At 40.9% G+C, this 17503-nt stretch overlaps 1 protein-coding gene across 4 annotated transcripts in view; it reads right to left on the bottom strand.

Moving 5' to 3' along the window:
* Positions 1-17503, bottom strand: part of LOC124612651 (SPARC-related modular calcium-binding protein 2) — a 776165-nt gene that overhangs the window by 166924 nt on the left and 591738 nt on the right. The gene's annotated exons all lie outside the window — the stretch shown is intronic.

The following is a 17503-nucleotide window of genomic DNA, read 5'->3' as shown; positions in this document are numbered from 1 at the left end:
AGATTCTCCACAGCTTACACTCCCACTGTCAATATCTCCGCCTGGAATGTCTAGCTTCCCTAGAAAGACTGGGCTCACTAGTATAGGCTGTACCTCATACACCCCCGCCTCAGCAACCCTATTTGTTTTCGACTCGTTAGTAAACCAGACGCTCCTGAACGGCACCATTCTTCGATTGCTGCCTACTTTCAACTGTTGCAGTGCAAAGTTTGCTGAAGCAGCTGTAAGCTACTGTATATCCACTAGGTATTTTACCGACCACTCCTATAATTTTGACACATTCATTACGTTAGTGGGGGATTCTGGATATCCTGAATGTTTCCAGTTTTTAACCTGTATGGCATCTGGTACGTTACCGACCGAAGTGGTGCAGTGATTAGCACACTGGATTCGCATTTGGGAGGACGACGGTTCAAACCCGCGTCCGGCTATCCAGATTTAGTTTTTTCATGATTTCCCTAAATCGCTCCAGGCAATCGTCGGGATGGTTCCTTTGAAATTGACGGCTGATTTCCTTCCCCTTCCGGGACATTAAACCCAATCTTCCATTCGATACGATACTTTCTATCAAACTGGTTTTCTGGCGTTCTGACGTTGGGCCAACTGAAGTTTCCTTTTGAGTCATGCAGACTAGTAACGGTGGAGCTGCACTACTCAGAAGACAGGATGGCTGGCCGCACACGCGGTTTCTGTCGTCATCGTAACGGATCAGTTTTTGGAGCGGCGCGATAAACCTGCTCTGCACTTGAGCCGCATGACGCTTGCTGTGGAATGCAAAGCTCCTCTGAGTATAAGCGACAGACGAACGGGCAAAGCGAAGAAGGAAAAAAAAAGCTCTCTTGACAGCGACAAACTATTTTGTTTTCCGCGTCATCGCTTCGTGCAAAGGGCGACGGCTCAGTCCGCACGTATCGCTTTACAGCGCTGTAAATACTGATTTATGATGTCAGCCGCTTCTCTGCTCCAACGCTGGATGCTTTAAACCTCTCATTCTCGTGTTCTCGCGGAGTAAACGAAGATGTATTGAGAGAGAAGCTGGTGCCACACTCCTAACGTTATTGTATTTATACTGCTGGCGATCTCGCTGTCGGCACGTTCGCTACGGGGGCGTAGACGTATTTACACGTCGAGCGCACAAACTAACGAAATCGTCACGCAGCACAGAATTCTGGATACGTGACAGCTGTACGGTGCCATCGGCAGTATCATGTACCTGTTTTTAGTTGACAGTACTACTTTTCAGAGAAAACATTGAAAGGTACGCTCACAGAATGAAACATTCGACTAGGTCACCGCTTATCTGCAAAAGCCGTTGAAAGGAGTGTTTGCTATAGACAGGGCAGAAGCTGTAGAAAGCGAAAGGAATTCCACATTGATCCATGTAGCCCCATGCAAAATTATGAAAATCTGACAAACATTTATAGCACTGCTTTACGAAGTAGAAGTGACGCCTTCATCTGTAATTGAAGGTTTTATTTTGTTGGAAAGAGATTTAGGTGTTACATTACACCATCTTCAGGCCCGCCTAAGGCAGCAGCTGATCACGTGGTAACCATTATTATACATTTCATACAGACTACGAAAAACTTGCATCAGTTGTACTGAACCTTCTTTCCCGCTTACGTTATTGTAGCTTACGGAACCCTGAAATCGACTGCAAATAAAATAAGAACCAAAAATACAGATTAAGGCGTCATCCCTACAACATAAACATATAGTGACTGCCGTTCCACGATGTATCTGAAGATGATGAAAGGTGATTAATAACATTGTTGATATCGGTACATAAGCTCTAGAGCGCCACATAAGCTCTAGAGCAATGCGGAAATATACACGGCGTCGGAGTGTCGCATAGGAGATAAGACTTCTTACGTAGTTGCAGTTTTAACATGAATTTTCATGATGTATTACAGCTCTATTCACTTAGTTATGATTTATGCTTAATACCCGATCAGTCACATGTTTTCATCCGTCACACTGTATCGGCCAAAAAACACTGTAGTTTTCTTCTGAGTGTGCACCATAGACTCGATCAAAAAGAACATTTCCACCAAGCTGCTGGTTTACATGAGTCCTTTACGAGTAGCTCCTAGCAAGTATGATTTCATGATCACCCACGTATGTTAGTCCTGTTCTCGATAATGGCCTCAGCCAGTATCCGGCTGTAGGTGAAGAGGGTTTTATTTCGGCCTGAAGAAGATATGCTTATCATTTCCTAATTCTCCTAAATGGGTGTTGATGGAGCTGCATGAGCTGTTCTTTAGGGCAAGTAATTTCCCCATAAAGGTCGGTTGTTTTCAGACATCCACTACAGAAAAAGTTCACGCAGGATGCAATACCTTACAGAAGTGCTATTAGCGCAAATGGGAAATGACCAATGTAGCAGCTTGGCGCCGTACAGCGTCTCGTCTTCATTCCATATACTGACCATACTGTGTAAGCCGCAGTTAAAAATAAAATTAACATTATGCCTTTCTCACTTGTTAGACTTTTCTAACCTCATCGCATTCCTAATCCATTACATGTGGAAACATTTCTATACGAGGTGGAATCCAAAATTTTCGGGACTGGTGCTGCCATCTGGAAAGTAGGGGTAGCAGATTTTTGCACCGCTAGGTGGTGAGAGCCGCATATCTGATGAGTCAGTGTGCGGAGTGGCATTCAGCTCGGAGGATGTGTTGCGTGTCGACAGTGATTTCCGTAATACTCGGTGTTTGGTGTGTGGCGATTTTATGATGAATCCGCGAACAGAACAGCACGTGTGTATCAAATTCTGTGCGAATCTTGGGAAAAGTGCTACTGGGACCCTCGGAATGATTCAAGAAGTGTTTGGGCGACAGAGCATGAGCCGTCCGTGTGTGTTTGACTGGCATGATCGGTCGAGGGTCGGTCGTACAGACGTCGATGCTCACACTGGAAGGCCCGTGAGCCGCACAACAACAGACATTGTTACCAAAATTCAACAATTGGTTCGTGCGGATCGACGTCGAACTATTCAAGACCTTGCGGATGAAGTGGGTATTGGTTATGGAACATGCCAACGAATGTTGACTGATGAATTGGGCATGCATCGTGTCGCCGCAAAATTTGTGTCAAGGATCTTGACTGCCGATCAGAAGGCACAGCACGTTGAAGTCAGACCGCATCTGATGATCCAACCTTCTTGTTACGGGTTGTCACCGGCGACGAGATCTGGATTTACGGTTATGACAAAGAGACAAAGCAACAATCGTTCTAGTGGAAGAGCCCGGGCTCTCCAAGACCCAAAAAAAGCGAGACAGGTGATGAGCAAAGAGAAGAGCATGATCATCGTTTTCTTTGATACCTAGGGAATTGTGCACAAAGAATTCGTCCCACCCAACCAAACAGTGAATTCCGTGTACTACTGTAACGTTTTGCGACGGCTCCGTGAAAACGTGCGGCGACGACGGCCCGAACTTTGGCATCAAGGGAACTGGCTGCTGCATCACGACAACGCGCCATATCACACGTCCTTGCTCACCAGGACCTTTTTTGCAAAAACACCATAGCGGTCGCACCCCATCCATCGTAGTCGCCAGATTTGGCACCTTGCGACTTCGCGCTATTCCCAAAACTGAAATTCAAGTTGAAAGGCCGTCGGTTCGACACTCTAGATAGGATTCGAGGAGCATCGCTAGCGGTGGTAAACACCCTCAAAGAACAGGACTTCCAGTGGCAGAGGCGCTGGGACCGGTATGTATGTGCGGTTGGGAACTACTTCGAGGGTGAAGGTGATCGTTAGTCCATCGGTAAGGTTTTCAACAGATGGATAGCACCTGGGATGTCTTTCTTGCCTTCACAGCGCCGATTAGCACGTGGTGGCCGAAATTGGAATTATTTTTTTTCAGTGTAAATCGGTTTTGCCTTAACGCATTAGAATATCTACCAAGTTTCGCTGCCATACCATAATTACAGCCCACAATGGACCACTATGAGTAGCTGCACTTAAATTATAACCACCCGGTACAAAGCATTCGACAGTGTGTTCCCGTGTGAGGGCGTCCAGTTCTGCATAGGCATATTCCTGTTTTTCTTGAAGAGTATTCAGAGTTCGTGAATGTGGACTCATTCGGTCAACTGAGGTAATAGAGCAGAGCGTGCACGTGACTAGGGTTAGATGATACGACTAAATGTCACTTGTTTGCGAATTTGAGTGTTGTGTTTCTGTGTGACTGCTTACTTATTAACTTGGAACGCTGTTCTTGTTTTGTTGTTGAGATGATTATAGGCCGCCGAAATGAACAGTTAGAGGTGAACATGGTCCAGTCGAGTGGTCGGATATCGGGATCTTTCTGAACGCGATTAGATTGCTACAGGACTTTTACCTGATGACTTCGAAACTGACCCTTTCTCGCGTGTCAGAGCGACTCACAGTGACCCCTCCCCTTTCCCCATGTAATTTAGAGTGAACGTGAAGGACGCACACCATAGCAACTTCCCCTCCTCTACCCTTGTGAATGGAAGTGTAGAACGCCAGCCAAAGAGGCTACAACCACGTGCATAAAAAAATGATTTGTGAAATTTTCTTTCAGGTTTCGAAAAGACTGCTAAGATATAATCATCTGTTGTTATATCATCAATAACTGTGTTATTTTCTGTGAATTTGTGTATGTAAAAATGTATTTAATGGATTTAAGATTTCATAGTTTTACATATTTTTATGTGTTTGTTTGTCTAAGGCAATATGTATGCCAAAGTGCTTCATTGATTTTGCTTAAATTTTGAGGGATAATATTGCGTAAGAGGCAGTGAACATGCCTGTAATTTAAATAATTTAAGTAGGTAATCAGTTTTCTTTTAATATTTCTATATGTTTACATTTCAATTTTAAATTTTCATAGGGAGTTAAGCTGTACTCTTGCTTCCCTTTTTGTAATTAATTTTTTTTCGTTCATTAACATTCAAAAACAAAAAATTTAAGTAGAGGGTGATGTAGGGAAGCAGCCTACTCAACCGTAATAAATGCACATCAGTCTTTCCATTGTGTGCCAGCCAGTCCGCTGTAACTAGCTCTGACGTCATAAATGTTGCGCAATACTTTAAAAAATTAAGCAAATAACCTGAAACGGTTTTAGCATGTCAGGATTAATACTAAACTAATATGTGTTGAATATCAGTTCGATAACTATAACCATTTTCGAAATTTGGACGTTTTTCTGTAAAAATCATTGGCGCAACAGAAAAGAGCTAGAGAATTAAAAATTTATATTTAGATTCCTTTTTCATAATTATTTAATAGAAACAGTACTCTGGATCTCACAAATTAAGATTTTAGTTGAAATTCATGATTTTCTGGTTTTTGTCTTAAAAATTAAGGAAGCAAGATAGATTAAGTAGGCTAATAAATAAGGCTAGGATGTTTATATTTAAGTAGATTGGAGATCCGCTATAATCATAAAGATGTGAGAAGTTTCATTTGAATAACTATAACACTATAGCGATAGCGTATCTCCAAAGGGCAAGTTCAGAGCTCGTCTACTGCGTGCAGTGTAATTAAATTAATTCTCTCGCCCAAAATATTTAACTTAGCCACGTCAAACTTTTATTATGATTACTTACCTGTGTGCTGAATGCACATTTCAATTAAGAGCTTCATCGGCCATCAGCAAAAGAAGCTATGATTTATTCGGTAACTTAATGTGGTGCATTACTAGCCCAGCAGCTAGTCGGGAGAGCCGATTTGATCAGGCGTTCCCTTAGCCGTCCGCACCGCGGCTTTATATATAAGAACGCTGCGCGAGGAAGCAAGGCCCCAGTTCTCTCCAGACGCTGAATAGCACACCATATGTGTCGGGAGTCGCGTCGCGTCGGTATCATTGCTACAAACAGCCTCGGATGCCGTATTAAGTTACTCGAGATATGCGTAACTATGAAATCATTTTCGAGTGAAGTGTTATTTCTGGGATGACTTTAATGATATGTCTTCAGTTTGCGTGTGTCGTATTTTCACGTGCCGCCATGGGACAAACATTCTACCATTATTTAGCGTGGCGTTTGATGAGCATATTCGTCAAATTATGGCGAGCATTCATTTAAATATTTAATTTGGACAGTTATAGTGGCATCAGCGCATTAGACTCTGAACTGCTCTGTTAGTTAGATTGTGTGGATTCTTCTTTTTTTTTCATCTGTGACTTTCAGAATACAGAGAAAGTTTTTTTTTCACGATCGTTTTTGATTATGAATCCCAGACAATCTCCTAATTCCTCTGAGCTATAAGCTGCAGTTATAAGTGTGTTTCCCAGATGAAGTGGGCACTAGGAATTCTAATCACAGGCTTCACGTTTTGCTAATCACTTTCTGGTTGCCAATATTGTAGTTAGAGAGCCAGTGTTGAGAACGGCAAACAAAAGCATAAATAATAGGAACTGGTTTTACATTCTACAAACCAAACATTATATAAAATACAACAGTAAATTTTCTAACTACCACCCCACATATGGTGCATCGGCCGGGAAAAAAAACTGAGTAAAAGTGAAAGTGATTTTTAAATATTCGAATTCGCGAGTGAAATGCGACACGCAGCTGAGTAATAGAACAGTGAAAGTGTTACGTGTGCATGTGGACAACGCAATTGGATTAACAACGCATCTGGATTGACGGAGCTGGCACTGAGTCTAGCGGCACTGCCGGCATCCCGAGAAGCCAGTTTCGCCGCACCGTAGTCATCCGCCGGAGCAGCCGGAGCCACGCCTGCAGTTGCGGGCCATGCAAACACAACAGCCGTCGGAGTGCCGTCTGCAATTCAGTGCTGCATCGCATCAGTAATCCGGGTACGCTGTGCTGGCAACGCCATACGTCGTGCAGAAAGAACTAAGTTAAGTGAAAAGCTGTTAAAAATTTTACTAACCTGCACTAAAAGACTGTCGGCGATGGAACCGCCAAAAGAAACTGAGGTTAAACTTAAATCAGAACCTATGTCTGTTGAGGGAACTGTAAATCCAGACAACGGTTCAAGTGTAAATATGCATGAAAACAGTAATATTAAAGTGAAATATGAAGTATTGTCTCCTGACAGTAGTGTGAAAAGGGGCAATGATTCAATAATAGAGACCCCTGTAGTAAAGCAGAAATCAGAAATTGTTAATTTATTGGATGATAGTTTATCTGATGAATTGAAAACGAAACAGTCATCAGGGGTGGTAGAGTTTAAACAGGAGAAGTTAGATATGACTCATCAAACAGAAGTTTCATTTAGTTTTGATGGTTCTGGTGTTGGAGCTAGTTTTTCGTCACCCGAGTATGATAAAAAGCCAGCTAGTGAGCAACCCAAAGACACTGGGGCTATTGATTTAAATGTTATATTACAAGCAACAGCTGCCAGTAATGCAAAAATGTCAGCCAGTAATGCTAGAATGACAGCTGAATTAAAGTCTGAAATTGTGGCCAGCCAATCAAATTTTAATAAACGGTTTGAGGCAATGGACAATAAATTAGAATCCAATAATGCCGAATTAAAGTATGAGATTGTGGCCAGCCAAACTAATTTTAATAAACGATTGGAGGTAATGAACGATACCTTCAAGGCTGGTTGCAATAAGTTGAAAGAGGATCTAGACAGTTTGAATTATAAAATTGATTACAATCATGAGGATATTAAGAAAAAGGTTGCTCAACAATTTTCTGAAATGTATAAAACAGTAAAATCCGAAGTTGCTGAGGTTCGCAAAGACTTCCAAATGGAAGATGCGAAGCTGGAGCACAAGTTAACAGAAAAGATCTAGGCGGAATCTGAACTGTGCTCAGATAAGTTTAAAGATGTTAATATAAAAGTAAACATATGTCCAGAGGAAGTAGACGCAATCAAAACTGATACTACTCATATTGTGCAAAGAGTAGATAATGTTGAAATGAGAGTAGAAAATATCAGTACTAACATTGCTAACATTGAGAGTAAAGTAGCTTCAGTAACTTCTGGTAATGGTAGTATACAACAAGTTGTAGCTGCAAACGCCGCTTTTATTGGGTGTCGGCAGTTCTTGCGGTTCGATCCAGATAAAAATATCCACCCGCTAGATTTCTGGAACGATTTTGAAGATGTGATTCCACCAACTTGGTCTGAACGAGAGAAAATCTCATTTATTAGAAGCCATTTATTGACGCCATGCGTTGGTCAGCTGATGTTATGTTGAAGTGTAAAACATTAGCGGAATTTAAAACAGCTTTCATTAATGAGTATTGGTCTAGCAATGAGCAAAATGAAGTGTTGAGAGATTTTTGGAGTGGAAAACGCTTCAATGCAGGCAAGGAATCTATAAAAGAGTTTGCTAAGTCATGGATCTCACGTTTGTCACATTTGGCCGAAAAGCTAAAACCTGAAATTATAATACTAGGTCTCGAAGCCAAACTGCCATGGTATTGGCAAACTAGAATTATATCTGCCCCTAGAGACAATCTGGATCGTTTCATTGAATGTTTGGAACGTGTAGAACGTGTTGCTGCTAATGAGGAGCAAGCACGTAATAACAGAAATGCTAATAACACTAGTAATAATCTGAAGAACGAGCAGAATGGCAATGTAAACATCAGGACAGTAGGTGTTCGCCATCCTAAGAGAGGTAGGAATTGGAGAAATAATTATCAGAACCAACAATGGCATCCAAACGATAGTAATTTTGTTCCAAACAAAATTATGCAGGTAAACAACAGTGCGGAAAGCAATGCTGTGCCAGGTAACTATAATGGAAACAAAGGAAACAGTAGTAGGCCGAGGCAGGAAAACTAGTTCCCGTCTATGAGGACACTGGCGCTCACCAGGCGGTTACTTTTCCTAAGCCAGTAGTTACGGTAATTGGTAAGACAGATCAGAATACTCAGACTGAACATGTGGATGAAGCGTCGGTAGCATCTAAGGATACAGCAGAAATATTAGATCACTCACAGTATTTGATAGATACCGTGTTGGAGATGCTTTCTAAGTGGAAAGAGAAAGAGAAGGCGCAACAGTGTAACAGTAGGGAAGAGCTACAAAATACTGAATTGTCAGGTGAAGAATGCTTATATTTACAATGAGGATGATGTGCTCTTATCTAAAGTGCCTGTGCAGGAGGTTGATACTGTACTAATAGATTTAGGACAGGAGGTAAGTGAGAATGTAGAGGGTAGCCTTTTGGGGGTCGATGAACCCAGTAGCTGTGACCAGTTGTCACTTGAGAAGGAACCCGACGATAACAGTAAAAGTGGTTTAGCTGTAACTAGTGTCATGCCTGGTCTGAAGGCGCAGAAGCGCTCAGACTACAGTAATTTGGGTCATGTTCAGCAAACTAAATGTAATGAAGTCGTGCGGTGTTTCGATTTGAAATTAATAGACCGACTGGAAAAGGCAGCTGAAAATGTAATTCAGGAAACCCCTACACACTTTGACCTAAATGTAATGAAGACAGATGTCGATCACATTAGTTGGAGACAAATCCAAAAGGAACTATTGGATGAGTTTGAGGAACCACCTGTACAACCTAGAATAAGCCACCCTATAATAATAGTGAATATGTTGGGTATCAATGTACGTTGTCTCTTAGACAGTGGAAGTGAGGTGAGTGCGATATCTCAGTCCTTCTTTGCTGCATTACCTGGTAAAGATAAGCTTACAGTAATGAGGGTATCAGGACTAAGAATAATTGGTGCTACTGGCAAGGTGTCTAAAACGGTAAAGCAAGAAGCTTTGCTGCCCTTTAACATTAATGGTAATTTCATTGATCATCCATGTTTAATTGTAAACAATCTCAGTATTGAGGTTTTAATTGGCATAGATTTCTTGTCGAAATATCAGAGTATTGTTGACTTTGAAAGAAGCCAGTTAAAAATGGTCTTGCCAATAACCGGAGTAATTACAGTACCTTTTAGTGATAAACATGTAGTAACTAATGATGAAACTTGGGAGCTGCCTATACGAGTTCTGAAAAATAGGAGATATTGGGACGAAGTAAGCTAAACACAGAAGAAGAAGAAGCAATTATTTTGGACAAAATAGAAGCTAAATTGCAGGAAATCGATAAAATTTCAGCTAATCAGAAGGAAGAACTGAGACAGGTTTTAAAAAGGCATCATAAGGTATTTTCAGATCGACGTGGCGTGGTCATAGGTTATGAATAAACTCTGTAGGGAGGAGGTTTTTCTGTAACCTCAACACAGTGTGGCAGCTGTGCAGACCCAGCTGTGTGAGATCTTCTTTCCCTTTTCAGGTCTCACTCATTCTTCATCTTTCCTATCCACAAAAATTTCGACCCCTTCTCTCCAATACGAAAATTTTCTGAAACCAATGAATTCTACAGCGAGGAGGTTGTTCTGTAACCTCTACACAGTGTGGCAGCTGTGCAGTCCCAGCCGTGTGAGATCTTCTTTCCCATTTCAGATCTCACTCATTCTTCATCTTTACTATCCACCAAAATTTCGGCTCTTATTCTCAAATACTAAATTTTTCGTTATGGTTATCAAGCCAATAATAAGCTAATGAATGCTGTAGGGAGGAGGTTGTTCTGTAACCTCTACAGTGTGGCAGCTGTGCAGTCCCAGCTGTGTGAGATCTTCTTCCCTTTTCAGGTCTCACTCATTCTTCATCTTTCCTATCCACCTAAAATTTCGACCTCTTCTTTCCAACACAAAATTTTCCGGTATGGTTATCAAGCCAATATTAAACTAGTGAATTCTGTAGGGAGGAGATTGTTCTGTAACCTCTACACAGTGTGGCAGCTGTGCAGTCCCAGCTGTGTGAGATCTTCTTTCCCATTTCAGATCTCACTCAATCTTCATCTTTCCTATCCATAAAGATGTTGACCTCTTCTTTCCAATATGAAAATTTTCCGTCATGGCTATCAAGCCATGAGTTCTGGAACCATTCTATCCACCGATTAGTGAAGAAAAATACCTAATGTGACAAACCTAACAGTGACGTAAACAACAGAGAAGTATGATGTAATTAAGATACAATGTATTTGAGTAACAAGTATGTATAGAACCCTGGTAATATTATAAGTACAAAGTGTTGTTTTATTGGAAATGGTCCACCAATAGTAATTTAATAAGATATACAAATTCGTGTACAAGCAGGATCTGAAGTGGCAGAGAAACCTATTGTATGCTGTAGAGCTAACTAATTAATAGTAAAAGAGATTGCTTAGTGTTATGAAAAAAAATGCAGATAAGTTGTAAGAATAAACTCACCTTGTGTAGCAAGGAATGGCAGTGTAATAGAATTGAACAGTGTTTGTGGTTGAGACGTGAAGGACACGTCTTTGAAATATTTATAAGGTTGGAGCTGGCCGTTCTTTGGTGTAGTGTGTGACAGGACACACCTACATGTATTGAGGTTATGAGTTGGAGGCGTGAATGCGACCATAGGTACCCTTATGTTAGATGAGACAGAGCAGCTCATGGTGTCCTATAGGTTTAAGGAATTTAGCATTACGCTCGTCCATAATTACTTGATGCACTTTAGTGGTAGGTCGAGAGAGACTACCTGTGGATTCAGCGTCCGATCCAGTGGAAATGGATTGCCACGTGAGCAAACTGATAAGCTGCAATACACTACAGATATGAAATAAATGTGCTATCCTATGCTTTAAATGTTAATAGAGTGAGTGTAATTACACTAGGAACATAATTGAGTAACATAATGGCAGACGTGAAACACTATTGATAGCTCAGCATAAATACACTTCAAAGTAAGTAAGTACATAATTGCAGATGTGGAACTGACACAGCAGCAGAGGACCAATAAGTGGATTTAGTAGTCAACTAAACGTGTGTTTTGAACACTCAGAACTGTACTATTACCAAAAGTTACTCACATGTACAAAGAACCTGAGAAAACAACTACTAATCAAATATACTCATACTATCTCTAAGAATAGGGTAATCAAAGATGAGTCAGCTAAGTGAATAAAATACAAATGTATCAGGAATGTACCGAGCATTGGTTCAGTGTTCTGGCCCAGAAATAATAAATTGAGATTACATAGCATTCATGATTGCATGCCTTGAGCATACATTTTCTCTAGTACGTCACTAACGGCGTTTAAAGCCATTTGTTTACCGATTTTACGACAATTAAGTAACCACGAGAGTAATATTGAAAAAGTTCTGTTAACTTTGTTCCAGCAAAATATTGATGGATAAAATGTATATATCCCCATTTCATTGTGATCCACCCTTAGATAATAAGTGAACAGAGTCTGAGGCACTCTTTTTGTTTGTTCTACAGGACAAACCAGATAATGGCAGCCTGGTAGCTGCGTGAAAGCGTGGAGTGACTTGGACACAACTCACAGTGACCCCTCCCCTTTCCCCATGTAATTTAGAGTGAACGTGAAGGACGCACACCATAGCAACTTCCCCTCCTCTACCCTTGTGAATGGAAGTGTAGAACGCCAGCCAAAGAGGCTACAACCACGTGCATAAAAAAATGATTTGTGAAATTTTCTTTCAGGTTTCGAAAAGACTGCTAAGATATAATCATCTGTTGTTATATCATCAATAACTGTGTTATTTTCTGTGAATTTGTGTATGTAAAAATGTATTTAATGGATTTAAGATTTCATAGTTTTACATATTTTTATGTGTTTGTTTGTCTAAGGCAATATGTATGCCAAAGTGCTTCATTGATTTTGCTTAAATTTTGAGGGATAATATTGCGTAAGAGGCAGTGAACATGCCTGTAATTTAAATAATTTAAGTAGGTAATCAGTTTTCTTTTAATATTTCTATATGTTTACATTTCAATTTTAAATTTTCATAGGGAGTTAAGCTGTACTCTTGCTTCCCTTTTTGTAATTAATTTTTTTTCGTTCATTAACATTCAAAAACAAAAAATTTAAGTAGAGGGTGATGTAGGGAAGCAGCCTACTCAACCGTAATAAATGCACATCAGTCTTTCCATTGTGTGCCAGCCAGTCCGCTGTAACTAGCTCTGACGTCATAAATGTTGCGCAATACTTTAAAAAATTAAGCAAATAACCTGAAACGGTTTTAGCATGTCAGGATTAATACTAAACTAATATGTGTTGAATATCAGTTCGATAACTATAACCATTTTCGAAATTTGGACGTTTTTCTGTAAAAATCATTGGCGCAACAGAAAAGAGCTAGAGAATTAAAAATTTATATTTAGATTCCTTTTTCATAATTATTTAATAGAAACAGTACTCTGGATCTCACAAATTAAGATTTTAGTTGAAATTCATGATTTTCTGGTTTTTGTCTTAAAAATTAAGGAAGCAAGATAGATTAAGTAGGCTAATAAATAAGGCTAGGATGTTTATATTTAAGTAGATTGGAGATCCGCTATAATCATAAAGATGTGAGAAGTTTCATTTGAATAACTATAACACTATAGCGATAGCGTATCTCCAAAGGGCAAGTTCAGAGCTCGTCTACTGCGTGCAGTGTAATTAAATTAATTCTCTCGCCCAAAATATTTAACTTAGCCACGTCAAACTTTTATTATGATTACTTACCTGTGTGCTGAATGCACATTTCAATTAAGAGCTTCATCGGCCATCAGCAAAAGAAGCTATGATTTATTCGGTAACTTAATGTGGTGCATTACTAGCCCAGCAGCTAGTCGGGAGAGCCGATTTGATCAGGCGTTCCCTTAGCCGTCCGCACCGCGGCTTTATATATAAGAACGCTGCGCGAGGAAGCAAGGCCCCAGTTCTCTCCAGACGCTGAATAGCACACCATATGTGTCGGGAGTCGCGTCGCGTCGGTATCATTGCTACAAACAGCCTCGGATGCCGTATTAAGTTACTCGAGATATGCGTAACTATGAAATCATTTTCGAGTGAAGTGTTATTTCTGGGATGACTTTAATGATATGTCTTCAGTTTGCGTGTGTCGTATTTTCACGTGCCGCCATGGGACAAACATTCTACCATTATTTAGCGTGGCGTTTGATGAGCATATTCGTCAAATTATGGCGAGCATTCATTTAAATATTTAATTTGGACAGTTATAGTGGCATCAGCGCATTAGACTCTGAACTGCTCTGTTAGTTAGATTGTGTGGATTCTTCTTTTTTTTTCATCTGTGACTTTCAGAATACAGAGAAAGTTTTTTTTTCACGATCGTTTTTGATTATGAATCCCAGACAATCTCCTAATTCCTCTGAGCTATAAGCTGCAGTTATAAGTGTGTTTCCCAGATGAAGTGGGCACTAGGAATTCTAATCACAGGCTTCACGTTTTGCTAATCACTTTCTGGTTGCCAATATTGTAGTTAGAGAGCCAGTGTTGAGAACGGCAAACAAAAGCATAAATAATAGGAACTGGTTTTACATTCTACAAACCAAACATTATATAAAATACAACAGTAAATTTTCCAACCGCCGCCCCACAGTGTGACTGCTACGGACAAGAATATGCTCTTGTGTTCTTTGTGGCACGGAAGCAAACAGCCTCAGATCGTCATATTAAGGAACCTCTTGCGATGCCTGCAACACAAACTGTGTCAGTTCATGAAGATTGCTTGGTGAAGGCTGGTATGTGCTGTACTCACCAAATAGTCTTGGCTTCACACGTAAATGAGGCAGGAAGAGAACCGCCCATCATCGAAAGTACTGCGTGGTTATAATTAAAGTGCAGTTACTCACAGAAGCCCAGTGTGGGTTGTATTTATGGCATGACAGCGAAACTTGTAAATATTCTAATGCGTTACTACGGTACCGATTTACCCTGTAAAAATATTAGTTCCAGTTTTGGCCATCAAGTGAAAATCTGGCGCTGTCAATGAAAAAAAGGCGTATAGAAATGTTTCCATATGTAATAGGTAGCAACGGGACGTGAGCATAAGCTCCTTGATGCAATAATTTACCAACAGCCATATCTATTGTATAAATTTATTTTATTTTAAGAACTTCTATGTGCTACCAGTTTCGGCATTACATTAATGCCATCTTCAGGTCCCACCCATCATAGTCGTAAAATCGCTATACACGGAAGGGACCATATAACTGGATCCGTGAATCAATCGTCCTGCAACAACTCTTGGTGGCCAGGCGACACAAACTCTGAGCAGAAGCGGCCAAACAAGTGGGAAAGGCAGAGTTTTGATATTATTAACTGCCGCTTACACAATTTGTTCAATATGAGCACCGGGGACTTCCACGAGATGCTGTACAGCGCCAGATTAACTCCTGGCGGCCGAAATTGGAGCTATTTTTTTTTCCAGCTTAAGTCGTTTCTGCATTAACGCATTAGAATATTCAGCAAGTTCGGTTGCCATACTATAATTATAGCCCACACTGAACCTCTTTGAGTGGCTGCACTTTAGTTATAACCAACCAGTAGTTGCTGCTGTTGAGGTGGCTTGCTTGCACCCAGCAACTATACAGCTTCGTCACAGGGCCAAATAGGTTTAAGCAAGCTACGGCACAACTGAGGGCGTGTTGCCCTAAATATTGCTATAGTTTGCCTGAATGATTTGTTAATATAAATTACACATTTCGTAATGCGAGTGTGAAAAAGGTGCGTGGAAATGTTGTTCAAAGTTCACTTGCACTGATCTATCTCTCAACACTGATCTAGCGTTGGATCCAGTGACCGATATCACTGAACCAGTAGAATAACCAGTTAACCAGTTGGACTCTTCTCTGCGACGATTGTAGGTAAGTCCTAACATTGTATTGAGGCACAGCACTTGTACTGTCCAAGTAACTATTGATACATTCTCTGAATGGAGACATGCTCCACTTAGCGGATGGATGTTGACTTGGGAACTATTTGCGTGATTGAAAATGAACACACCTCATACGCCGCGATAGCAGTGTAGGCACTAGTTGTTCCACGATGACCAGTTTCAACAGTCTTTACATTATATGAAATCAAAGCACAAAAGGCACTCCCCGCTTACACAAGCCTTGATAAAAACGCAGTTGATAAAAAATTATATCTTTGGCAGACACAGCAATCCGAAAGTACACCTCTTCCATATCATCCCAAACATGCTCTATGGGTGAGAGATTAGGAGACTCGACAGACCTGTCAAGGGCCCATACGTGCCTCAAGGCGTTTTTAGTGTGTGGACTGCGGTGCGGGATCACGTGTTATCCTGCTGGAATATGCCTGCATTATCTTGGATATGCCATTTCATACCATGATCACGAAATGTACGGCAATAGCGTTTACCGCTCTTGTCACATAGTGGCTAAAATTCAAGCAATACCCTTTCAAGAATTACCACATAAGCCCTTTCGTCACGTCCAATAGCTCCTCATACCATGACTCCAGAGCTGGATAGGTGTAGTCTCCAGAATCGCTGCTTCCTGTGACCTTTCACCAGTTCGTCTACGGACGCGTTGCTGTCGATATGACTGTCACAAACCGATGCTTGACATCGCTGAACACCACTGATTGCCATTCAACGTTTCTGTTGGCTCTTTCTCTATATCATGCGAGTCTTTGTTATGGAGTCAGCGGTAAACGACGCACGGCAACACTTCTTACCACACCGTTGTCTTGAGTGCCCTCCTCGGTACTTGTTCTGCAGCCGCTGCACTCCAGCCAATCGCCTGTGGACTTTGTTTGTACGGTACGCCCACGTCCAACGAGTCAATGATTCGCCTTTTTTGAAAATGCCCGAAAGATGTCAGTAAACTGCATATGCACGTCCTCCGAGCATACTGTGTTGCGATCTACACCTGAAATATTCCAGCAACTTCACACACACACACAAACACACACCAGCCATCACGTAATCACACCATTATTCATCTGCAGGAATTACTTTTTTCCGTACTGAAAATAAGCTCGCATAGAGATGAAATATTTAGCAACATATTCCACGGACGTGGAAGTACTGGAGTAGGTAGCGTTCGATAAACGTGTTAATGATTTAACAGTTTCTACTCCTCAGTGTATTAATTCACTTTTACGCATCTATGCTATTGCTATGCATACCAGTTTCGTTCTAATTGACGTTGTGGTGTTGCCATGTCCATCAATTCACGTCGATGTTCCTAAGAAGACCTCGATCCTGTTCCATGTCCTTGGACTAGCAGAGCTTATTTGGGCTCGTATTTCAGTACAGGCCGCAGGGAAGATATAGGAAATAACTTGCTACATCTATCACTACACTCGTCATCTCGTCCAAAACGTGCAGCAGTATAAGAAGTGTGAGATGCGGTCGAAGCACTGGTAACGAAAGACAAATATTGGTGTTCGTGTCCTGAACCGGTTCACACCAATACCAATCATCAGTATGGAAACAGGAGCAACTTTATTTTTGATCAAGTCAGCACCCTTTTACCAAGGTCTAAGGGTTTATCCAGCGGGTTACTTAATTTTCTATTATGACTGCTAGCAATATCATGTAAAGTTATGCTTTTTATATTTAGTGACAATGGTCAAGAATGTCGTGAGAAGAGAAAACCTTGTTTTCCAATGTCCTTTTGCGAGAGGTGCAACGAGTTTGCTGGGTATCCTCCGTCGCTTGCATTCCAATTTTATCGAACATGATTCTAAGAAGTTTTGCGATGGAAAAGTTTTCAATC

This window comes from Schistocerca americana, chromosome 4 (assembly GCF_021461395.2).
Source record: "Schistocerca americana isolate TAMUIC-IGC-003095 chromosome 4, iqSchAmer2.1, whole genome shotgun sequence".
NCBI classification, from domain to species: domain Eukaryota; kingdom Metazoa; phylum Arthropoda; class Insecta; order Orthoptera; family Acrididae; genus Schistocerca; species Schistocerca americana.
This window is presented reverse-complemented; position numbering and strand designations above follow the sequence as displayed.